Source organism: Colossoma macropomum, unplaced genomic scaffold, assembly GCF_904425465.1.
Source record: "Colossoma macropomum unplaced genomic scaffold, Colossoma_macropomum, whole genome shotgun sequence".
In the NCBI taxonomy this organism is placed as follows: Eukaryota; Metazoa; Chordata; class Actinopteri; order Characiformes; family Serrasalmidae; genus Colossoma; species Colossoma macropomum.
The window spans coordinates 19729429-19741602 of NW_023494807.1; positions in this window are offsets into that span (position 1 = coordinate 19729429).

The following is a 12174-nucleotide window of genomic DNA, read 5'->3' on the forward strand; positions in this document are numbered from 1 at the left end:
CCTGGACTTTAAATTAAAATGCTTTAGCTTTCAACGACCATATACCTTAATTATGTTTATTTTATTAAAACAAATGATTGAACATTACATTTTGTCACAACCAATAAAATCACATCTGAAACTTTAGCAAATGTTTCAGTAGTGATTACTTAGGTAGTGACCATTTTAGCTAATTCTGAGCAGAACTCAAAAATGTCATCCAGTACATGACTAGCAAGCACAGCTTTGAACAACTGCACAGACATAAATCATAATATTTATTTATATATAATATACAGCCACCTCTCAATAGAGAATAACCTGTAAATGGTGAGTTTGCTTATATTTAGCTTATTACTATCTCAATCAATCCCATGGGTTTAAATAGACCATAACATAATTCTTATGAATATCTAATGTCTGAATATTTGGACTAATTCAGTAGAATAGTCCATATATTTGATTTTTGCCGTGCTATTCTCTTAAAGCAGTTCACTGTTTTATTTTAGTCTGTAGTGCTAAGTAAATGATGAAGAGCAAATTTGTGCATGGGTTTATTTGTGGCTTCTCCCATCGGTGCTGTTTGTCAGTGACCTGAAGAGGGCTGATGGGTTTATGGACCAATTGCACATTGGGTAACGTGGACAGATTTGTTGTAGTCACGCCATGGGCCTCAAAACAAGGGCATAGGTTTGAGAGAGAGACAGAAAGAGAGGGAGAAAGAGAGACAGGCCGGTTTGAGAAAGGTTGCCCATGACAAGATCAATGGAGAGTGCGTTAGTAGGATTTGTTCCCAGTTATTTTAGGTTTTGTGGGTAATTGCATTGAATTGCACAACTGGAGCAGGAATACTGCAGTTAAGAGCAACTACATTTTTAAAACTAAAGGTTCCTAAAGGTTAATGTTCCATACATGATAAAAAGCTACACACAATCTATCCAAACAGTGTGATCTTTCACACTGTAGTTCACAGTATAGTTGCAGTACAATATAAAACTTAGATGTAAACTAGTTGTGTACTCAAGGTTTACAACTTTTACACCTAAAGTACACTTAAAAGCCTACTTTTATAAACTACACAGTGGGCCAATTTAGTCCCAAGAAGTATTAAAATAGTACACTACTGGTACAGTGATGTTAGTATGCTTACCTCATAAACTGTACTTGGGAAATATGCTTGAACTTTACTTAAATTTACTTAATAAAATGAACTTTAAGCACACTTTAGGCTTGGAGTGAGAGATGAGGCTCGATTTGGTCGATGACCCATTTGTTTTTGTTTGCCTTTCAGGGTATTCTCAAAAGATCAATTTTTCAACAACATCATTTTTTCTTTTCATTGTCCTGCTTTCACATCCATTAAGAACCATAGGAAAGACCTTAGGACAATTCTGATCTTTCTTTGTAGAGACAAACCCTTACATCTGAGATCTTTTCAAAGTCTTTTCAAGATTATTCATCCTGTGTTGTTTTTCTTGACTGCTGGATCCTTTGTTGCTAATAATTGATCCAAGTAAACCAAAGCTGTCCACCACTTCTATATCTTCTTCACTGGCAAAGTTAGTGGTCTTTCTGGTTGTTATAACCTTTGTTTTCTTCATATTGAGATATCTTTAATATTTTTACTCTGTTCTTTAATTTTCTTTCAGGGGACTTTCAGATCTTCCTGGTTTTCCATTATGAGAGTCATGCCATCCGCATATCGCATACTTGTGGGCCAAATCAAACATCCTTACGGGATAACTTTTATTTTTAAGAGTGTAGAATGCACTCCCAGACAGTGTATCCCACAGTGTATTTATACTGAGTGGGCTGAGTATTTATTGAGTCAACTAGTGTTTAGAAAATATTATGACACATAATCATATAATATACCACATGACATTCATTCATTCATTCATTCATTTGTGTGAAATACTGACTTTCTCCTCCTAATAAAGTTAAAGCCTAAATACTAGACTAAGCAAAATAAATTTCACCTGAACTTATCATTCTATTACATGAAACACATGCGAGACATTCCAACTGTTTGCCATTAGGCCATGATGTCATGGAATGCAGTTTAAATTGTTGTTATTGATGTTGACATCTCTGCACCTGCCGAAGAAGTAAGCCAACACTCTGACCAGGCATAGAGTACACGGCTTCTTACAGAGAGGATCTAAGAACAAAACAAGGCCACCATACTGGAGATAATCAGGCATGCAGTGAGAAGCAGCCTACTGACGTCAAAAGTTTGGTGTGTGACCTCTAGTTTGGAGACTTGAAAGCCATGCACCTGTCAATGGAAAAAATCTGAGATGCTGAAAACTGGTGCCCTCTGTCTGCTAACAGCACCACTACAAGTTTGGTATCCTTCCCTGGACTGGGCAGTTGGCCAATGTCTGGCATGATGTCGATTATTTACATACTACTAGAGATAATAAATGTCTAAGTATAAAGGACTATGATATTACACTGGCCACTTTTACTTAGCCTCAGTGGTTCTCTTGGCTTGGACTTACAATTCTAGAAGAAACATTTAATTGGTAAAAATTCTTTACATTGTCAAGCCGTTCTATAAACTTAAAAAAAAAATGTTCGAATTTGCACATTTATAGACTGATTCTTTAAAAATCCTGAAGTCTTTAGGGAACCAAAAGTGCTTCTTTTATGGAATTGCTCCAAGGAGCCTTTCTTGGCACCTTAAATGTTAAGATTGTGGGCTATAAGTGTGCACTGTTGCTAGGCAAAGGTAGGTTTACACTGTACAGTTTCATGGGCTGGCATCAAGGGGACTGGGCCCTCCCTGGACAACCATTGTTCCCACTCAACTCGTGTACTTGCCTAAGGTGCTCCCAAGCTTAAATACGCTATACAGCCAAAAGGATGTTGACATCCCTCCTAATTACTGAGTTCAGGTCTTTCAGTCGCACCCATTGCTTACAGTTGTATAAAATCAAGCACATAGCTATGAAATCTTCATAGACAAACATTGGCAGTAGAATGGGTCATACTGAGGAGCATAGTGACTTTAAACATGGCACTGTCATAGGATGCCACCTTTACCATAAGTCAGTTTGTGACATTTCTGGCCTGCGAGATCTGCCCTGGTCAACTGTAAGTGCTATTATTGTGAAATGGAAGTGTCTCGAAGCAACAACAGCTCAGTCACAAATTGGCAGACTTTGCAAACTTGCAGAGTGAGCATAAACACCTCAGTCTTAACCTATAATCGAAATGTATTCAATCGGATTGGCAAAAATTTTTGCATGTAAACGCAGCCACTGTATGACATACTGTGAGTTTGGTATGAGCTTCCATTACTTGTTAGCTACATTAGCCTCGTAGCTCCAGTGCAAAAGTAAAGCCAGCTTCAAAACCCAAACATGTTTTGGACTTTTAACTGACCTGGACTTTAAATTAAAATGCTTTAGCTTTCAACGACCATATACCTTAATTATGTTTATTTTATTAAAACAAATGATTGAACATTACATTTTGTCACAACCAATAAAATCACATCTGAAACTTTAGCAAATGTTTCAGTAGTGATTACTTAGGTAGTGACCATTTTAGCTAATTCTGAGCAGAACTCAAAAATGTCATCCAGTACATGACTAGCAAGCACAGCTTTGAACAACTGCACAGACATAAATCATAATATTTATTTATATATAATATACAGCCACCTCTCAATAGAGAATAACCTGTAAATGGTGAGTTTGCTTATATTTAGCTTATTACTATCTCAATCAATCCCATGGGTTTAAATAGACCATAACATAATTCTGGTCTACTGTAAGTGCTATTATTGTGAAATGGAAGTGTCTCGAAGCAACAACAGCTCAGTCACAAATTGGCAGACTTTGCAAACTTGCAGAGTGGGCTGCCGAGTGCAGAGGTTTGTAGCACATAAAAATCCTGTATCCTCTGTTGCATCGCTCAGTACACAGGTCCAGACTGCCTCTGGAAACAACATCAGCACAAGAACTGTGCGTCAAGAGCTTCATGAAATGGGTTTCCATGGCCGAGCAGCTGCACACCAACGTAAGATCGCTATGTCCAAGGCCAAGCGTCGGCTGGAGTGGTTTAAAGCACACCACCACTGGACACTGGTGCACTGAAAACATGTTCTCTGGGGTGATAATTCATGCTTTACTATCTGGTAGTCTGATGGACGAATCTGGTTTTGGTGGATGCCAGGAGAACACTACTTACCGGAATGCATAGTGCCAATAGTAACGTTTGGTGGAGGATGGATAATTGTCTGGGGCTGTTTTTCAGAGTTTGGACCATTCCCCTTAGTTCCAGTGAAGGGTAATGTTAATGCCACAGTGTACAAAGATATTTTAGACAAGTATATGATTCCAACTTTGTGACAACAGTTTTGGCAAGGTCCTTTTGTTTTTTTAGCATGACTGTGCACTGTGCAAAAGATGCAGAGGATCTCCAGTGGCCTGCACAGAGCCCTTACTGAAACCCCATTGAACTTTGGGATAAATTAGAATTGCGAGCCAGGCCTTCTCGTCCAACATCAGTGCATGACCTCACAAATGCTCTCTACACTGAATGGGCACAAATTCCCACAAACACACTCTATAATCTTATAGAAAGCCTTACCAGAAGAGTGGAGGCTGTTATAGCCACAAAGAGTGGCCAATTCCATATTAATATCCATGGTTTTTTGAATGGATTGTCCAACATGCTCATACAGGTATGCTGGTCGGGTGTCTGCATACTTGTGGCCATATAGTGTATGTTAGCCAGGAGCAGCCTTCAGTTCACGTATAGAGTGATTTGCTTTGGAAAGCAAATCACTGGAGGAGTAAACTAATACAAAATGGACAAAAAAGTTAATTTACTGACCTCAAACTTGCTGCAGAGAATGGACATTTTGTTGCCCTTTTTTCTCAGTCATGAATGGCCCCAAACAGAAAGTGCAAGCAGAATGTCATTTTCCTGCATTATAGATCTGTTACCAGAAAATCTAGGCCTTATAATCACATAATCTGACCTTCAAACACATCCTCTGCTATTTATTTTCTATCGATATCTATAAAGGCAATATATAATTTTATTAACGTGAGAAGAGCAGAAAAAAACCTTTATCCGAATGACCTGTGTATAAAAATAAAAACACAAATGGCAAAGATATGACAGAGCGATAGAGCACCCTCTTTTGAGAATAAACCTAGACTACAGCGATTATTTCCAGCTCAGAGGATGGACTGGTCATGCTGAACATGCATGCTTATTCAGAAACAGTGCAGGGAACAATGAGGGTGGCTGCATCAGGATAACGATTGAGAAACTATTACCAAGCCAACTATTTGGGTAAACCAGCCCCATTACACCAGCACTGGCTCATGTTGGTAATTTAGAGCATGGATGTTGAAATGAGTTTAAGTTCTATATTAATATCAGGCTTACAGTTGTGTGCAAATGCTTGGGCACCCCTGGTCAAATTATTGTTTTGTTGATTTTCTAAGTAAAATTGAGTAAAACAAGCATTAAAATGAATTTAAAAAGTTATGGCACATTTTATATTTTGTGTTAAACATATTTGTATGTTAAACTCAGCAAATAAATAGAAATTGTGCTCTAAAAATGATTGTCTGTACATGATGTGTTCATTTACTTTCACTTAGAAAAAAACAAGACGTCATCTGATCAGGGGTGTTTAAACTTTTACATACGACTGTAGGCATGTTTTCCACGGCTGGACTGTGGTTGAAGTCGACATCGTGCCAAACTGAGTTGATGTGTTTGGTCTTTTACGCTGGCGAAAGAACATCAGCATTTCAAGGTTAAAGCATAAAAGCCTGGAGCCCATAAATACACCTCTGACATCAGAGCCTCAGCTCATTCTGAACAATGGCATGTGCATCACATGACCATGAACACCCAGAAACTTCAGAACAGCTTGCACACATGTTTTTGCTGACATGGAGGCGGGGGGGTGTTTAAATCTAACACAGAAAGTTATTACATGAAATGGCTAAGAACACAAACCCAAACTGAAGCAATGCAAATAAAAACAGAAAGCATTGATATATAAATCTACTTTGACTGGTAGCTAAACAAAATAGCACAAGAACTATATAATATATATAATATTTATATACAAGCCCTAGTTGCTCATGGGCAAGGACGGGTTGAGGCTTGCGACCTTGTCAAAAATGCATCAGCAAAAAATCCACTAGCTTAAGAATAACATTTCTTAGCGAACAATTGCAAGTATTTTAGGTATTTCACCTTCTATAATGCATAATATCATCAAAAGATTCAGGGAACCTGGAGAAATCTCTGTGTATAAAGGGTAAGGCTGAAAACCACAACCGAATGCCTGTCATTTTTTGATCCTACAGACAGCACTGCATTTAAAACCAGTATGCTTTTTCGGATGGATCTCACCACATGAGCTCAGGAATGCTTTGACAAATCATTATTAATATACACCACTGCATCCATAAATGTTAATGTTAAGACTGTACTAGGCAGTCATATTTCAACAGTGTCGCTGCCGACTTCTCTGGGCTCGAGCTCATCTGAACTAGTCTGACACATGGTGGAAATGTGTACTGTGGTCTGAGGATTCAACCTTTCAGGTTGTTTAAGGAAACAGAGTATGTTGCATTCTCCAGACCAAAGAAAAAAAGACCATCCAGATTGTTAGTAGTGTAAAAAAGTAAAAGGCAGGGTCTGTCATGGTATGAAGGCACCATTAAATGTTGAACATATTTTGGAGTGACATAGGCTGCTTTCTAGACAGCATCTTTTTCTGTCGCCCACTGAAAACATGTGCAAAATACAACAGTAAAGACTCTGTACAGTTGAATAGCTGAAGACTTGTAAAAAATTTCTGCTTTTAACACAGTTTGTGTCTTCAGCTTATAAATGACCATTAAGCTCTGTTTTTGGAATGCTTTGCATGCATTAAGTTTGAAATCAGCATATATTTATAAAAAAACAACGATGTTCATAAGGTAGAACATAAATATTGTGTTTTCGTACTGTTTTCTGTTTAATACAGGTCAAACAGAATTCACTAAACACTGCTTTGTATTTGTTTTAACATTTTGCATAATGTACCAACTTTTTTGAAACCTATTTATGGTGGATAGGTACATTCTAGTTGTTGTAAAACTAAACAATAGCCCAAACAACACATACTTTTTCTCATTTTGCAGCTTTTTACCACACAGTTTACGTTCACAGGTCATTTTGGATCATTAATAAAATGGTTATATTAGTGTCACAACTCCTGGTTCCTATCATCACCACTGTAAAGAAATCAGAGTCAGTAAATTTCTCTGTAACGTATCATTTCACATCAAATTACACTGAATGGTTTTGCTCACATCTCAAATATTAAATTAAGTAGAAATTTTGAAAAACTGGTGAAATTTCCCTTTAATCCTGTTATAGGCCTTTGCTAATCAAAAAGATTAGCAGAGACAAAGTGAAATGATTACAATCTGATCTACAGTGCTACACAAAACCTTACAAAAGCTGACCGCTTTCTTGCTGGTCATCTGACAAATAAAGCAGCTGCATTTAGGATCCACTATGTCCCAATATTAAGTTACAAGCAAAGCAAGAAGACAAAAGGAAGGTGAACATCAAGTGACACCTAATGGTGAAATTGAAAAGTGCCAACTTAGATCAGATCATTACCAAGTCAAAGTTAAAACATATATATAGTCAAGCTGATGTCAATTCAAAGGGAAACAAACAAACAAGCAAAGAGCCTTCAAACATTGTGGTAGACCCACATGCTGTACGGGCGTCTAGCATACTATTCCACTTTTATTCAGAAATATTAAATTTCAGTTAGAAGCTATTTAGCCATCTGTGCACCTGAATGTGAAGTATGTGTTGGTAATATTACTATTATTAACAACAAATCTGCTGATTTTTTCAAAATTCCTGTGCATTTACATTGTTAATATGTAAACAAAGCCATTCAGAGTGGTTCGGTATAAAATATTCTGTTCTAGGATAACTTACGAAGTCAAATTGTTTACAACGGTGGTGATGGGAACCAGACGTCTAAAGTGTTTAACCCCTTAGAATCCCAGACTTATTACATACTAAGGCTTAGTATTTAGTAACTACAGGGACTTCATTGCAAACTGGTTGAGCTATTTTTAGGTTATAGAAGTGTGCAATAAAACATTTAAGGAGTACAGTAAATACCTCTAAAAGGTCCCTCACAGAAAATCGTTACATGAAATGTAATTAGTATGTAATAAGTCTGGGATTCTAAGGGGTTAAACACTTCAGACGTCTCGTTCCTATCACCACCACCACTGGACCTCCTGACGAGCAGACCCCAGGTGGTGAAAGTTGGGAACAGCTTCTTCTCCACACTGACTCTGAGCACAGGGGCTCCCCATGGATGTGTGCTCAGCCCCCTCCTGTATACACATGACTGTGTAGCCAAACACACATCTAACATCATCTTCAAGTTCGCTGATGTCACTACCATCCTAGGCCTCATCACTGGTGGAGATGAAACAGCCTACGGAGACGAGGTCAGCCCTCTGTGCATGTGGTGCCATGACAGCAATCTCTGTCTCAACATCAGCAAAAGGAGATGATTGTGGCCTACAGGAAGCGGCAGAGGGGTGGTCACTCTCCCATATTCATCAATGGAGCCAAAGTGGAGAGAGTCAGCAGTGTGAAGTTCCTCGGCGTACACCTCACTGTTGACCTCACCTGGTCCCTCCACACCAACACTATTGTGAGATCTGCCCGTCAGCGTCTCTTCTTCCTGCGTAGGCTCAGGAAGTTTGGTCTGCCTCCTCAGATCCTCACCAACATCTACAGATGCACCATAGAGAGCATCCTCACGGGCTGCATCACTGTCTGGTACAGCAGCTGGACCGCCTACAACTGCAAGGCCCTTAAAGGAGTGGTGAGGACGGCAGAAGCCATCATAGGCAACAACCTACCAGCCTTACAGGACATCTACCAGTCTCGTTGCCTCAGGAAGATCAAAAAGATCTGGTCAGACAGCAGTCACCCAGCACACGGCCTGTTCACCATGCTGCCATCAGGCAGGAGATTTCGTAGCATACAGGCTAGAACAACCCGGTTAATTAACAGTTTCTACCCACAGGCTGTCAGGCTTCTGAACAAGCTGTGAAGCTGTGGGTCCTTCCCCAACTACCTTTTCACTCAGTCACTCAGTCAGCATTATTATTATATCATATCTCTGCTATGGACAATAACACTTTAACACTAAGTCACTTTAAAGAACAATAACACTGTCACTTAAGTCACTTTAAAATGTATATTTAATATATTTGTTTTTCTTCTATTTTTATTTTTACTTTCTGTTAAGTGATTACCTGAGCCTCACCACAAGCATTTCAGTGCATAAATGTCCTGACATGTTGTGCAAATGACAAATAAACTTGAAACTTGAAAAAAAATTTGTTACAAATACATAGGCTGATGTCTGAGATGTTGTTTTGTGATAGTTTTTTGATAAAGCTTTAATCTAAAACATATATTTTTATAAATATTCATGGCAGAAAGGTACATGCAAGGTGTTTAAAGGCAAAATAGTCCTCAAAGAAATCTTTTTATTTTTGTACTTACCACTATTTTACCAGAAAATAATAATAACACATATTAATAATACAACCCCAATTCCAGAAAAGTTGGGACGCTGTGTAAAATGTAAATAAATGTAAATAAAAACAGAATTCAATGATTTGCAAATCTCATAAACCAATATTTTATTCACAATAGAACATAGAACACAGATCAGATGTTGAAAGTGAGACATTTTACCATTTCATGAAAAACATTAACTCATTTAGAACTTGATGGCAGCAACGCATCAAAATGGGACAGGGCGGTGCCTACCATCGTATAGCATCCCCTCATCTTTTAACAACAGTCTGTAAACGTCTGGGAAGTGAGGAGACCAATTACTGGAGTTTTGGAAGAGGAATGTTGTCCCATTGTTGTCTGATGAAGGGTTCTAGCTGCTCAGCAATACTGGGTCTTCTTTGCCGGATTTTTCGTTTCATGATGCGCCAAATGTTTACGATTGGTGAAAGGTCTGGACTGCAGACAGGCCAGTTCAGCACCCGGACTCCTCTTCAGCGATGCCTTGCTGTTGTGATGGATGCAGCATTGTCTTGCTGAAATATACAAGGCCTTCCCTGAAAGAGACGTTGTCTGGATGGGAGCATATGTTGTTGTAAAACCTCTATATACTGTTCAGCATTAATAGTGCCTTTCCAGATGTGTAAGCTGCCCACGCCATAGGCAGTAATGCAACCCTAAACCATCAGAGATGCAGGCTTTTGAACTGTGCGCTGATAACAAGCTGAATAGTTCCTCTCCTCCTCAGTCAGCAGGCCACGGCATCTGTGGTTTCCAAAAAGAATTTCAAGTATTTGATTCATCTGACCACAGGACAGTTTTCCATTTTTCAATGAGCTTTGGCCCAGAGAAGATGGCGTCGTTTCTGGCTCGTGTTGACGTGGTTTCTTCTTCGCATGATACAGCTTTAACTTGCATTTGTGGATTACACAGCAAACTGTGTTCACAGACAATTATTTCTAGAAGTGTTCCTGAAGCCATGCAGTGATTATCAGTACAGAATCATACCTGTTTTTAATGCAGTGTCGCCTGAGGGCCCGAAGATCACAGGCATCCAATATTGACCATCAGCCTTGTCCCTTGCGTACAGGGATTTCTCCTGATTCTCTGAATCTTCTGATGATATTATGTACTGTAGATGGTGGGATATCCAAAGTCTTCACAATTTTATGCTCAGGAACTTTTTTCTGAAATTGTTCCACAATTTTTAGACACAGATTTTCTCAGATTGGTGAACCTCTGCCCATCTTTGCCTCTTAGAGACTCTGCCTCTCTAAAATGCTCTTTTTATACCCAGTCGTGTTAGTTGCAAATTGCTCCTCCAGCTGTTTTTTTTTTTTATTAGTACCACTTTTCCAACCTTTGTTGCCCCTGTCCCAACTTTCTTGAGATGTACTGCTGCCATCAAGTTCTAAATGAGTTAATGTTTTTCATGAAATGGTAAAATGTCTCACATCTGATATGTGTTTTATATTCTATTGTGAATAAAATATGGGTCTATGAGATTTGAGAATCATTACATTCTGTTTTTATTTATATTTATTTACATTTTACACAGCATGCCACCTTTTTTGAAATTGGGGTTGTACATATAAAAACTCAGAAGACACGTGTCGGTTCACTGATCATTCTGGATAGTAAAAAAAAAACAAACACTGGAACCCTGGTTCCCATCCTTACCACTGTAAAGAGGTTTTATAAGGGTTAGTTTCTCTACAATGCATCGTTTCACATCAAAACGCTCTGAATGGCTTTGTTTACATCTCCATGACTAAATTATGCAGACATTTGGAAAAATCAGTAATGTAGTAATTTAAATATCATTCATTATTAATTTAAAAATCATTAATTGTTTATTTTTCTCTAAAATTAACCCCTTTTAGTAGAGCCCCTCTCCCTTTAGCCAGTTGCTCAGGTTCATAAATGAACTTTGGCCATTCTCTAGTTTAAATACTTCCCACCACTTGAGAAAAATATATAGCGATTTAGTAAATCATAATAATGACTTAGTATCTCATAATAACGAGAAAGTTTCTCATAATTATGACTTAATATCTCATAATAATTACTTACTATCATGATTACGAGAAAGTACGTCATAATTATGAGATGATAAGTCGTAAGCAGAGCCGGTTTACGAGGAGCCTGGCCGCTTCCTATTCCCTCGTTATATCAAAACCAGGACTGCTAAACAGCAGAGGGCGCCCACGAGTGAGTCCTAAGTGAACGGGAGTAAATGGCGCTCAACGGCTAAAAACGAAAAGTTAAAATAGTTTCTAATCACTTTCCCAGAATGTTTCTTTAATTTTAGAAAGTAGAAGGATGTATTTCACTAAAAAAACAAAGAAATCCTAACTGTACATTTCTTTTTTCTGAAGCAAACGGGTTTTGGGCAGCAGGAGGCGGGCATTACTGCTAGAGCGTGATGATTGATTGGCGAGCGGAGCAGCTCATTGGCTGTTCGCGCTCACTGACGTCATGAACGTACATGAGGCGCCGTTTTAAACTCCTATAACTCGAGTTTAAAAGCTCTTTAAAATATAACAGCAGTGTTAAAATGTTTTATGCTGCTCTGTGTCCAGGACGTTA